Here is a 12808-nt window from a genome sequence, read left to right on the forward strand (position 1 = left end):
TGCAGTGCGGGGGCACGTGCTGCCCTGCAGGGACCGTGCACAGGGGCTACGTCTTGCCCCCAACGTGGCCCTAGACACGACTTCTCCCCATCTCTTAGGGAGCCACTGGGACCCCGCGCATCGTGGTGGTGGGAGAGCAGCAGGCAGGAGCTCATGGGTGGGCTAAGCCTCCCTCCACCCCCTTGCCAGAAACCCCAGAAGGACCATCAGCAACAAGCCCCTCTCCACAGCCATGCAAAGCCCGACGAGCGAGCTGCAGCCGCGGTGGGTTTGAGCACGGCCAGGCTGGCGGATGGGGCTGGGGCACGGCAGCCGCTAATGACTTCCAGTCGCCGTCCCCCTCCTGCAGAAGGATGCACGTTTTTCACTGCAGTGTGGAGGGGACAGGAGTCTCCACAGCAGCATGCAGGAGCTTTATGGAGCAGGCTGGAAAAAGCCCGTCCTCGGGGCAGATATATATTTTGTTTTTAATCTTAGAGCTAATGCCAAGTGCAATTCTCACCTCGAGGTACAAAACAAGCGCTTCTCCCCCCCAGATTCTCTAATTCACTGGAAAGGCAAATGCGGGGCTCAGTGCACGATGGCGACAGGCAATAGTGGAAGGAGAGGGAATAGGGCAAGGAGATGTCCCCTTCCCTGTCCCTCCTGGCCCATGCGTGCCACCACTCCCATGGGCCAGGTCTCACAAGCTAGGCCACCACAGGGAGACCACCTGGAGGGCATCTCAGCAGAGGGGCTCCCAGCCATGAAGGGCCCTGGGGTGAAGTTTTGGGCTGTCCCTCCCAGTTATAACCAACAACCCTGCAGGGGGAAAGAGAGGAACTAGTGATTTTTTCCTGGCTCTCGCTGATGTGGCGGATCAGAGTGAAGCGTGCACCAGTGGTGGTGGCACCTTCAGTGCTGCCTTGAGCCCCCTGCTTCAGAGCTGGGCAAAAACTTCCCAGCAGAGTTTCTGCTTCTTTCTTTTCAGCAAAAACGGTCGTTTTGACCATATTGACACATTTTGTGCAAACTGCTCTGTTTCAGTTCACCACGTTCATCTGGGAGTTAGCAAATCATTTCACTTCCGTACAGCTGAAATGTGTCCTCTTGGCTCTGGTTTGATTTTTACATATTTGTGTATAAATAACAATTTCTGTAGTGGTTTTATTATGCATAGCAGTGATTTTTTTTAATGCTTCATTTTTTCATGTGGGATATTTTGAGCAGATTCAGGACAAGATGAAAGTCTGGGATCTCTAAATGCCTCACGCTACAGAAGTTTTCTTTGGCTTACTGTACAAACAGCGGTTTGCAATAGCATACACAGTCCAGCATAAAAGTAAGGAAAGGCTCTTCATTCTGCTGGTAAATCTGTTCGACTTCTTCATCTAGAAGGAGCTGAATACAGCATACCAAAAAAGAAGCATTTTTTCCCATCTAGCTAAGGGGGTTTATTACTCTTTCCTGTAAGCACCACTAGATGTGTGATCCAGTGACTTGTGAATCTCAATTGTTTTGCAAGAAAAAACTTCCCCTAAAAATTGCCAGCACTTTCGGTTTTATTCCAGATCAAGAACTGGCATCTCCCCAACTCTAATTAACGGTGGTTATTTTTTGCCATCTCCAGCAGCAAAAACACAACAATTGGCCCAGAAGTAGAGCAGACACAGCTTCTGCTACGACCTGCTGGGCAGTCACCGTTCCCAACATCACAGAGCAAAAAAATCACACTAGCCTCAATATATTTCTTTTTCCAGTGCAAAATAAACGTTGTACTAAATCACCTGCTTATCACTCACTAGGCATTTGCAAATAAATCCAGCCTTAGGTTTCAAGCGCATCAGACATTTTCCACCAGAAAACACTGATTAGATGCAATATGCTCTGTGGGAACATATTGATTCTGTCTGACCTTTGGGCATAAACCATGTCTGGCTTTTTACATGTCCATCTTCTCTACTTTCCTGGCTTCACCACTGCCTACCTGCCGAAGTGCAGAGGGAGGTGGCTCCTGGGATGGGCTCCAGGTCCCAATGTCCCCAGCATCCCTCTGCCCCAGCTGCCCTCCCCTGGGGCCAGAGGAGCACGAAGCAAATGCTCAGTGTGGCAGTGCTGTCACTGGAAATAAAAATGTGGATGGGGTGAGCCTAGTAACACCTCTGCAAAAGAGAGTCTGATGCCATGAAGAACATGGTTTCTTCATGGCCTTGGACCCAGTCACATCATGAAAGAGGGAGGAGGTCGTCGTTGGAGATTCACAGGGGCAAAAAGGCTGGGAATGTCCTCAGCTGAGCATTTCTGGACTCTAGCACACCCCTGTCTCAAGGATCAGCTACACCTCGACTTTCTCAATGTCCGTAAATCTGCCATGTCTTAAAAGCCTCCCAAAGACTGTATGGTCCTTCCCAGGAAATCCTCAGGGCGCTTTTCCAGTCTTTCCACCAGGATCCCTCCGGCACCCAGCATGACACAGCTGTAGTTTCCACTGTGATCTCCTTTCCCCGGGCACTGTGGCCAGGGAGGATGGACTCAGCCTGGCCCCTTCCTCAGGGACAGCCCAGCCCAGCATCCCCCAGCCCACCTGCCTCCGAGTCCCCGAACCGCTCCCCTACCTAACGCACAGGGTGGAATGTCACGTTTGTCTTTGCTTTGTTTTGCCAGGACAAGGTGGAAGGAAACTACAGCCAGACCCACAGACTCCCTCTACCCTTTAATCTTCAGCCAATATAGGCTGTGTCAGATAGTCACCCAAATCTAGAGGGACAAGAACATTACTCAGAGAAGAGTTTTATGGCAACTGCTTGATGTTTCGCTCATTCAGAAACTAAATCTCAACAAAAAAATACGCCTTCTATTCTGGGACATTGGCATGTCCTACAGCAGGACCGGACACTGCAATGACAACACAGCACTCAAAGTGTATTTTAGCCTTTAAAAAAATACACTCTGAGCTCAGGAAAAAAACTTCAAAGCACTTTGCCTGGTTAAAACCCCTCAGTGTTAACATCTGGCTGGTTGGTGTCTGATCTTTTGGCAGCACAAGGAGGTGCAATCACTGTTGTCACCCTCCCGTAAACCTCTCCTGCTTCATTGTTTGGGCAAGCAAAAGGGCTCAGCATCCCCAGCGGCCCCCCCAGCCCTGCCTGTGTATGGTCTAGCACTGCATATGTTAGCAATGAGCTGCCACGGCCCATTCTCAGAATATAAGCTCACTGCAGAAAATGAGTCTCATTTCTTTTATTCCTTGGCAAGGCAGGAGGTTGTTCCTGCAGCTGTGCTGGAGCACCAGCCACCGGCTCGCGGGCTGGTTTCCTGCTCGGGAACCTTTGGACAGAGATGGTGGGTGGAGAGGGTCTCGAGAGCCAGTGTTGGAGGATCCACTATAGTATGAAAGCTGCAGTGATTCCCTTGTTTAGGAAAAGTCAAAACAAATAGCTAAAAATGCAGCACTACAGCCTCACACTGAACTGGAGAGCAGGCGTGGCATTCGACATCTGAAGCACCTGAGCTACCCTGAGCGCATTGCACAGCGCGATTTCACGTGCAAAGCTCCTGGTTCAAGTGAAGTATTTTGAAAGCAGATGTGTTATGAATTGATAAGGTGTCAAATAGTTCTGACGCCGTCTCCAGAGATAATATCAGGACTCATATTTATGCTCCATCCCATTATGCAACTGCAAATCCCCAGCCAGCTGACACGTCATGCAAGCGTGCTCAACTTGCAGTGGCTGGGGTCTGAGGAAGGTGCTGGCACATCACCTCGCTCCACGCATGCCCAGCTTAGATTAGTTGCAGCAAACACCAAGACCTCTGGATGGTTACGGCCATTTGTGTGAACTTTATGGTACCTTCATTCTGCCACGGCCATCTCTCCACCTTGCAGAACTGGTTAGGCTTTGTTACATGAGGAATGGTTTGCTGGTCAAGCTGTTCCTCCATGCAGATAAGCCTTCTGCTGTCCGTACAATCACTTCACAAGTGACTCCAGTTTACCTGCATCTACACTAGGTTTACACTATGGCCGATATTTTCCAGGCATAGTACTGTGATGGTGAAGTGTAAGTTCATATCAGCTTTCCTTTCCTTGAACTTTCTATCAGGATACCAAAGAAAAGAATGGAAGATTTCACTGCCTTATTTATTTAAAGAAAAGTAATTAACCTCGTGGCAGGACTGTGAATCTCAGATGAGCCAGCATCTCATTTAAATGATAGACACAGCCTTCCTTACCTGCCTGGCTATCCAGTGGAGGGGCCAGATGATGGCAATCACTGCATGGTGACATTCGTGCAGCGTGTGCTGAGGCTCCGGGAGAGGAAGGCAATCACCTGGCACTGCACCGGGGCTTGATTCCCACCCCCCAGTGCCTCTCAGGCAATGGTTATGAATGCTGATGATGACAGCAAAGTGGGAGCTGAGACTCAGCTCTCATAATCACGCAGCCCAAAGGAGCTTGAATGCCTGCAGAAAAAGCACACTTTACAAAATCAGACACGTTCGTACTGGTGTCGCTTTGCAAAGGATAAGCAGATACAGAGCATTTTTAGAGCAGAAAAGCAGTGGCTCATCAGGTGTCAGAACAGCTTTCCAGCATCCTCATAATTTGCATGAACTCTTGAATATCATTTCCTCAAATCCTTGTGATAAACTGCACTGAAAGCTGCTCTGCCTGACAGCACCAAAAGCCCCTGCATTTGGGGCAGGCATGGCACAGCTGCCACATGCCTTCCAGTCAGTGCTCTCCATCCTTGGCTTCCCCAGAGGCACAGCCCCCATCCCGGGGCTGCCCAAGCGGCCAGACAAGCGCTTTCGTTGATTCAAGTGGTTGGGGAGCTGATCAGCTTCCAGATTCAGAGTAGCTTGTGTTGGGAGGGTTCACTGGAGGTCGTTGATCCAACCGCGGCTCCAAGCAGGGCTCACTTCAAAGGTGGATCAGGTTGCTCAGGTCCTCATGACAAGTATCTGACTATCTCCAGGGTCCCACAGTCTCTCTTTCCAGTATTTGACCACATCCATTATGAGGAAGTTTTCCCATATATCTACTTGCAATTTCTTTTGCTGCTACTCATGCCTATCGTCTTTTTGGATACACTCTTAGCCTCCACAGTATGTTCTGCTATTGAAAGATGAGATGTTCTACAAGGATTTTTTTTTTTAAATGATAGGAACTAGTCACATTTTTCAAAAAGGGGGAAATGTTGAACAGTGGCAGAGGACTCATAGGACTTTTTGTGATTGCCCTCTGCTGCTATGCATGGCAGAGTGGCTTCCAGCAAAGCATCCCACACTGCAGCAGGCGCAGCACGGGAGAGCCGCACACCACGCAGAGCACACATATCAGCAGAGAGCCAGCCCACATTGCAAACACTGATTTTTGCTGATGGGATAACTCAGCATTACTTAAGTCTTTAACCGCTTCTACTAGTTGGCCACCTTGAGTCTTTGGTGATTGTCACTAGACAAGGAGAACTGAATGGGATTCCTCTCCCATTCAGCCACCCCACTTGTAAGGGTCTCCCAAATTGCCAGGGCTGTTATGTCTGTGGTAAAGCCACACCAGGGTTCAGCTGGGATTCATCTCACCTCAGCCTCTGCCCCAACTATCTGGTCACCCCATAGGACAAGAAATTACCCCTTCACAAAATGTCTCCAAAATTAAAAGTCCTAAAGAGAATGCAACGCTGCGGTACCACTTCATAGCCATTCATATGCAGTCCTTTCCCTCCTTATAATGCAGACCACCTGCCTCAAAAGACGGCTTCGGCAGGAAGGACTCCTGGCAGCACACTTACAGCTGCATTAGCTGCCTGTTTATTGAAGATACAAAGCTCCTAGAAATAGATTAATTACTTTCCTTTAATTACATATTCTCTTATTAAATGCCAATAACAAAAGGGAATGTCTGCCCTAGAGATAAGATTATGCCACATTCATAATTCGGCTTTTCGGGACAGCAGATAAATGTCTCAGCCATTTTAAAATACAAATTTGTCATTCATAAGAGCAATAAATAATGCAAACAGGATGTGTGGTTACACTGACATTATCACCTCGTCGTTGCTTAAAGGCACCCCGGGCATGAATATGTCACACTATAACCTCAGACTCTTTGCTAAATTATTGCCCATCACAGTCCTATCTAACAAAGGATGAGCACTGGAAAGATTTTATGGTTGCAGTTGCAGTACTTTGCGGCTGTAATACAATTATTGGAGTTATTGCTGAAGCAGCAAGGGATGCTGGAAAGTAAGGGAAAGTCTGCATCCTCCTGGGAGGTAATGTGTAAAGAAACCTTAACGAGTATACCCCATGGGGGATTTCCTACCCTGCAAGTATTTAAACTGCTAATTAATTCCTATTAAAACAAGGTCTTTTGTGTACATCAAAAAATGGTGCCTGAGGCTTTGAGCCTGCAGTTGGATCTCCTAGGACTTTGCACCAGCTGAGTCTGGCAGGCTTGGCTGAGACAGTGTGAAGCGCTGATGAGTCCTTTAGTGGCCTCCATTTCGGGGTCAGAGCACCATGCTCATGTCCATGGCTTAAGTCCATTCCCAGGCATGATACAACCACCAGAAAACTAGAGAGCACAAAAGCAACCAGCCTCCAGGCACAAATAAATTATGCATGTCTGTGCTCAGCCCTTACTTTGTGTGTGCAGAAATACGTGTTTCAAGATTAGCCACCATAGTTATACATAAAACCTTTGCTTTTAATGTCATGCTTCCTTGAAAACAGGGGAAAAGGTAGAGATAACCCACACTCTCAGATCATTCATGAAAAACCAGATGCTGACAAAAGAGCCTCAGAGGCCAGAGAGCTCCCGGTAAAACAGGACCATGCTGTGAAAGATCAGGTTACTGGTGTCCTGCCGGGGATGTGGTGCTTGTTTTGTGGAGAGGTTCCTCTCCCCATCCCTCCTCTCCCTGGGAGGACACCTTTAGTTTTATACACTCACAGCTGTTTCCATGCATATTTTTTTTTCACTTCTTCTCTTTTATTGCCCCATAAAACCTCATAAAAGGCACTGAGTGACAACGAGGTTGTCTTTTACCGACACAGTGCAGGGCTGGTAAGCTCCTGTGTCAGACCAGCCTGGTTTGCTCCCGCACATGCTGGCTGGTGTTACGTGGCACAACCGCTCTAGCAGCTCCAGAAGAGATGGTGGGAGCTGGGACATCTCACCCCCAGCCACACCAGGGGTTTGACAAAGGATTGGCATTCCTGCCCCGTGAAAACCAGACACAAATAATGAAGCCGCTGCTCTGCTGAGCTTTCAGGCCCTGTGAAACCCAGACGCAAATAATGAAGCCGCTGCTCTGCTGAGCTTTCAGGCAAGTGCCACCAAAGCATCTCTGTCCCCAAGGTAGGAGCAGAAATCCCAGTGGGCAGAGACAGACAGACAAGCGCTGTCAGTCACAGCAGACCCCCACGGGGGTCAGGGTGGCTGTCGGGACCCCGGAGCAAGACATGTGCCCCAAAATGCCCGGCTCCGCTGTGAGACAATAAACCAGGCAAAGAAGGTGGTTTATGAGCTTGGCTGCCTCTTCCACCGCCCAGCCCCAGGTGGGAGCTGGCCTCACCTGGCCGCTTCCCTGGCAGATGCCTCTTCATGAACAGGCTAAATTAATCAGCCATCAAGTGTTCCCGTGCTAATCACACCCCTGCGCAACTCAAGTCAACGTAACACTGCCCTCTTGTGCTTCACCACATAAGGGGCCTTTGCTGGTAGGCACTTTCTTTCATTTTTCCATTGGAGGGAGGGGATCTACAAATCCAGTTTTCCCCAGTTGTTTGTAAAGCAATGCCCATGGTATTTGATCCCAAGAGGACAAATCGTTTCCATTTCTTGTCATTCTTAAAGCATGGGTGTCCTGCACAGTCTAGGCTACCCATCCACTCCGGGCAGGGAAATTAAAAAGATGGGTAAAGGTAATAAAATCAAAAAGGAAAATAACAATATAACCACAACTCAAGGTAGAGGAACAATGGAGAAGATAACAAATAGCAAACTGCACTATCATGAAAGCACTTTGCCTCACGCAGGCTGTGTTAAACGTTTTTAAAGCACTGGTTAATGGCAGGAATCAGCATTTAATTAATGCTCTGTTAAAATTTAGTTCTTTAGAGTCACATATCCCAAGCAGGAAAAAATCAATCTATCATGATTAATGTTTTACCTAGAAATAACTACCACCAGCTCAGTAATCATGGGCAATAGCATGTCTGGGGCTAGAGGCTTTCCCTCCACACAGTCTCCAATAGACTATGGGCAGTAAATTTTCAAGATACACATTTAGTGGTCCATTATCCCTTGAGGCCTGATGGGCAATACAGCACTTCTGCTGGGCATAAAGATCTCAGTAATACTGCCACACCTTTGAGAAGACATCCCATCCCTGAAGTCATGCACTGCTTCACCCACTTGAAGGACACTGACGGAGGCAATCTTGGCCCTTGGTGGCCCGGTTACAGCTGCTGTGTATCCCACGCAACCCACTACTCTCCCTCCCAGGCTCCTGAAATGGAGCTGGAATGGATGGGACAGCCCGTGGAGAGAGGCTACGGACAGGCAAAGGCACAGGAGTGTGCACCGTCACGCAGCCTTCACTGCAGGATCTCCCTGTGCTTTTACAACACCATTCAAACGGCTGCAAATATCACCTCTTTCTTCTGCAGAAGGAACGTAGATCAGGTCTGGTTTTATTTCACTATTTATCAGACCTGCCTTGGACAGCACTTAATATCTGACAGAAATGGGCATTTGAAAAACTTATTTTTAAAAATCAGAGGATGCAATGCGGTAACCATAGCATTCAAGCAGAAAGGCATTAGAAGCTCACTGGAGGAGGAAGGAATTATGCTCACAGAGAAGAAAGAAAAAATGATAATGGCACAAGGGAAAAGGTGCTTTTCTGACACAATACTGATTCTTTCTTGGCTATTGCTATTTAATGCATCACTTGCATAAGCAGAAGAGAAACAAAATGGAAAGAAAAATACAACAGGTGCCAAGATGCAGACATGGACATCCTGCATAATTTTCTAAATGATTTTATAACAGTCTGTCCCTATCCAGCTGCACACTCAGGCACGTATATAACTCTGTGTGTTTTCACGCCATAATCTCTAACGTGCTTAAGTACGTGCTTACCTGCCGTGCAGAGCAAGGCTGCCTATGTGGACCCGCACAAATGTTTTCTTAAGTTGAACCCTTTGTCCCTGGGTCCTTTGAAGAAGCCTCCAGGGGATAAACATTCATTCAGAAGGGGAAAGGACTGTAAGAGCACTTCAATCAATGGCCTATGAAATATGTAATCACTGAAGCTACACCGGCTTACACTGGCTGAAACAGAATGAAGCTCATTTGCTACAGTACAAAGCTACAGGGGAAAAAAAGGCCTCTAAAATGGATTAAAAATCCAGCTCTTTGCACCCTTCTCGCTGTGATAGCGGAGTTGGCAATGGATGATCACAACAGCCATCCTCCCTCGCCATCGAGGCAGGTCATTACTGCTGCTTGCCCCAGCGCTTGTGAGACCTGTTCACAATTTCTCAGGACAGCAGTCTTCCTTGGCATCACCCAAATTAAATATTGAAAATGTTTACGTTAGGGAGAAATGTGGCTGAGGGTTTGGGAAGCTCTTCAGACATTCTTAAAATGCACTAAGTGGTTTGCTGGCAATTATCTGCTATTGTCACCAAATCAGGCTGGATCTCATATGTCAGAAACTCCTGCACGCATTTTTCTAAATAAAACCTAGATAAGAGAAGATGACACAAGTTTTTTGACCAGGAAGCTTGACATTTCAGTGTTGACATGTCCTACTAAGTATTCATAATAAAACAACCCAGGAAAGACAGACAAATTATGTTGTGAAGCTTTTACTGGGCAGAGTTTAAGGTGTCCTTGTGTGAACTGATTTAAAACTTCTGCATTCTTTTCTACCAGCCAGAAGCAGAAATTCCTTCCACAGTTACCAGAACTCTTATTATACCAGTGAGACTGATTCTTCTGATAAATCAGTTAAAGCAAAATACAACGTTGGATGAGAATACAGCAGAGTGACCTGCCTGAGATTTAGTCCCAATAAAACTGATGACATATTGAAGGGCTGTTGAAGCCCTGACTAATATTGTAATTTCTTTTCCAGTTGAGGCTATCTTGATGTCACAACCTGTACTGTGGGGGTTTGTGGATCCTCAGCTGCTAGAAAAGGTTTTCAGCAGCAATGCCCTGGAATGCTTCCCATTACCTGCTGCTGTCTCCAGCTAGTGATAACTCTTAGGAGTTTGTTTCAGATCTTGAACTTACTGCCATAAGAATAGCATTCATCAGCTCAGGACTTGAGTCTGTAATGCATTTTTCCCGAGGCTACACCTTAAGGCAATCTAGAAATGGGATGGAGTGAGGATACCTACTTATTAAGTATGGTAGGGTTTTTTTACTCAATGAAGTTTTAAAAAAAATATCCACCAGAAATCTAGCTTGTGATCCATCGCCTACATAAAGTGCTTATAATTTTTCCAAATGCATGCGAGATCTTGGCCAACAATGGGGACTGTGAGAAACATTGATAAGCTAGTATGAAAAACAAAAATTGTTTATTGCCCAGAATTAATTTACTCTGGAAATGAGAAACATGTTTATAAGCATCCTGGGCTGGACCTGGTTCTGGTTCAGCTTTGCGAATAGGTGGCTTTAATATAAAGACTGATCCATTTATAAAGGGTTTTTATGGTGCACTTGCCTATGGCAGCAGGGGATGGGATTCACTGACCCCGAGTGCCCTTGCTAGTGCGCTGCTCTAACTTTCAACACTGTTAAAGTTTCCGTGTTCACCTGATGGTGAAGAAATACACATTAATTGTCAGTCCTTGCAAAGGATCCTGCAGCCCCGTCTTCTGAGGTCTCAGACCTGTCGTCCGACCTGGATTGGTTCTGTGCTCAGGAGTCCGTGAAGGTTTTCCTTATTAAATGTCTTGGCAGAGACCGTGAGTGTGGGAGCCCTGCGGCTTTGCAGGAGCTGGGGATGCTGAGATGGGGCTGCAGCTCCTGGGGGGGGGGGGCGGGGGGGATCAGCCCCAGAGAAACAAAAACAAAGGCAGGCAAGTAATGTGGCACAAAGGCCTTTTTAAACCGAATTTTTTCTCTGAAAAAAAAAAAAAGGAAAAAAGAGAAAGGAGGTATCTTTCTATAGCCAGCCTTTACCAAGCATCGTGAGGAATAACTAGCAAGAAAAATCCATCTGTAAAGCCTTGATGGCTAAGAAGAAAGATTTTTAGACACGCCAACTCCACTGTGGCCACATTTATAGGAATTTAAAGTGTTACTGTGTGACAACAGAAATAGCTATATGTTGGCAGACCTTTTTTTAATGTGTTAAAGGGTCATTAATCATTTCCTAGTGTTCCAACAGTCAGATGTACTTGATATCTTCATTTACTTATAACGTTCATACCAGCTCCTCAGCTATCTTCATTTCCTTGGAAACAGCTGTTTTGCCTGTTAAGGAAAACAAAGTAATATATAAAAAAAAAAAAAAAGAAAGAGAAAGTGGAAATATGATAAACGCAAACACAGGAACTTAAAGGTTCTGGGTAAATACAGACCTCTATTACATACGTGCAATCAATAAGGTCACTTGTGTAGTATCTCGTAACAAAGTACAGTTGACAATGTGTTATTTTTCTACTGGAGAATATAATGTGAGGCTCAGCATGCTAATGACTTTTGGAAATGGGCAATGACAAAGATTGATTAATATCAGTTGACAGCCTGTTCCACAGCTCTGAAGCAGGAATAGCAATGATTGATTTGCCAAAATGTGGGGCACAGGCTTTAGATAATAGAAAGGCTACATCTGAGCTCAATCTGGTTTCAAAAACGTGATTTAAGGGCCAAATGTTTAACAGTAGTTAAAAGCTTAAAGGAAAAGACAGAAGTGTAGAAACATTTTCAAAAGGCACCTAACTTTAATGAATTTTTTCAATGTCTAAGTACCTTGACAAACCCGAACCAGTAGACTGTTAAGTTTAGGAGCCAAAAGCCTGCATAAAATGCAGAAACAAAAGAAAACAAGGTGGGGGAGGGAGTGTATGTGGAAAGCCATCATAGCTGTTTTCTAAAAATCACAGAGAGACATCATCAACATCTTAGAGCAGCAGGTTTCAGTGATAAAAACCTCACCTAATGTCAACTAGTGAAGAGTCACTTTCTGTGATGATGAGGAACAAGGTGAACAAACAGCCACGACAATTTGCAGGGCTGCATGCTCACTGCTTAGGCTGCCAGGGCAATGTAAGAGCAACATTGCACCCCAGGCCAACAGGGATCTCCCACATTTTTAGGCAACTGTGTATTTGACAGAACATGCTCCCCCTGGGAGTACCAGGGAATGAGAAGTGATCCCATCCTCACCTTGGGGGGGCTGAGGGATGGGAAGTCCTGTCAAAAACTTGACCCATCATTCCCATTTCCTCTTACACTAACGATTTCAGCTTTTCACTAAGCACAGCCCAACCTGAATGCCCTGAGCCTTAGAAAAGCCAGACCAATAAACAAATATCTATACTCATGCTCCACTTATAATTATTTTGTCCAACGCAGCACGTAAGAGAAAGCAGGAGAGAAGGATGGAGAATTTCATGATAGATATCCACCAAAGGGCTAGTGTTCATTAGGGATGTGGTCATGTGTGAAGAGCTGAGTTAGCTGACGTGATGCTGGCTGTTCTTCTTAGACCAGGTCAAATTGCAGTCAGGGCTATGTCAGCTAATTGCGATTAAACCCCGCTGCTAATCAAAGCAGAGCCTCTAAAGCAATTCC

This window comes from Gavia stellata, chromosome 12, assembly GCF_030936135.1.
Source record: "Gavia stellata isolate bGavSte3 chromosome 12, bGavSte3.hap2, whole genome shotgun sequence".
NCBI lineage: Eukaryota > Metazoa > Chordata > Aves > Gaviiformes > Gaviidae > Gavia > Gavia stellata.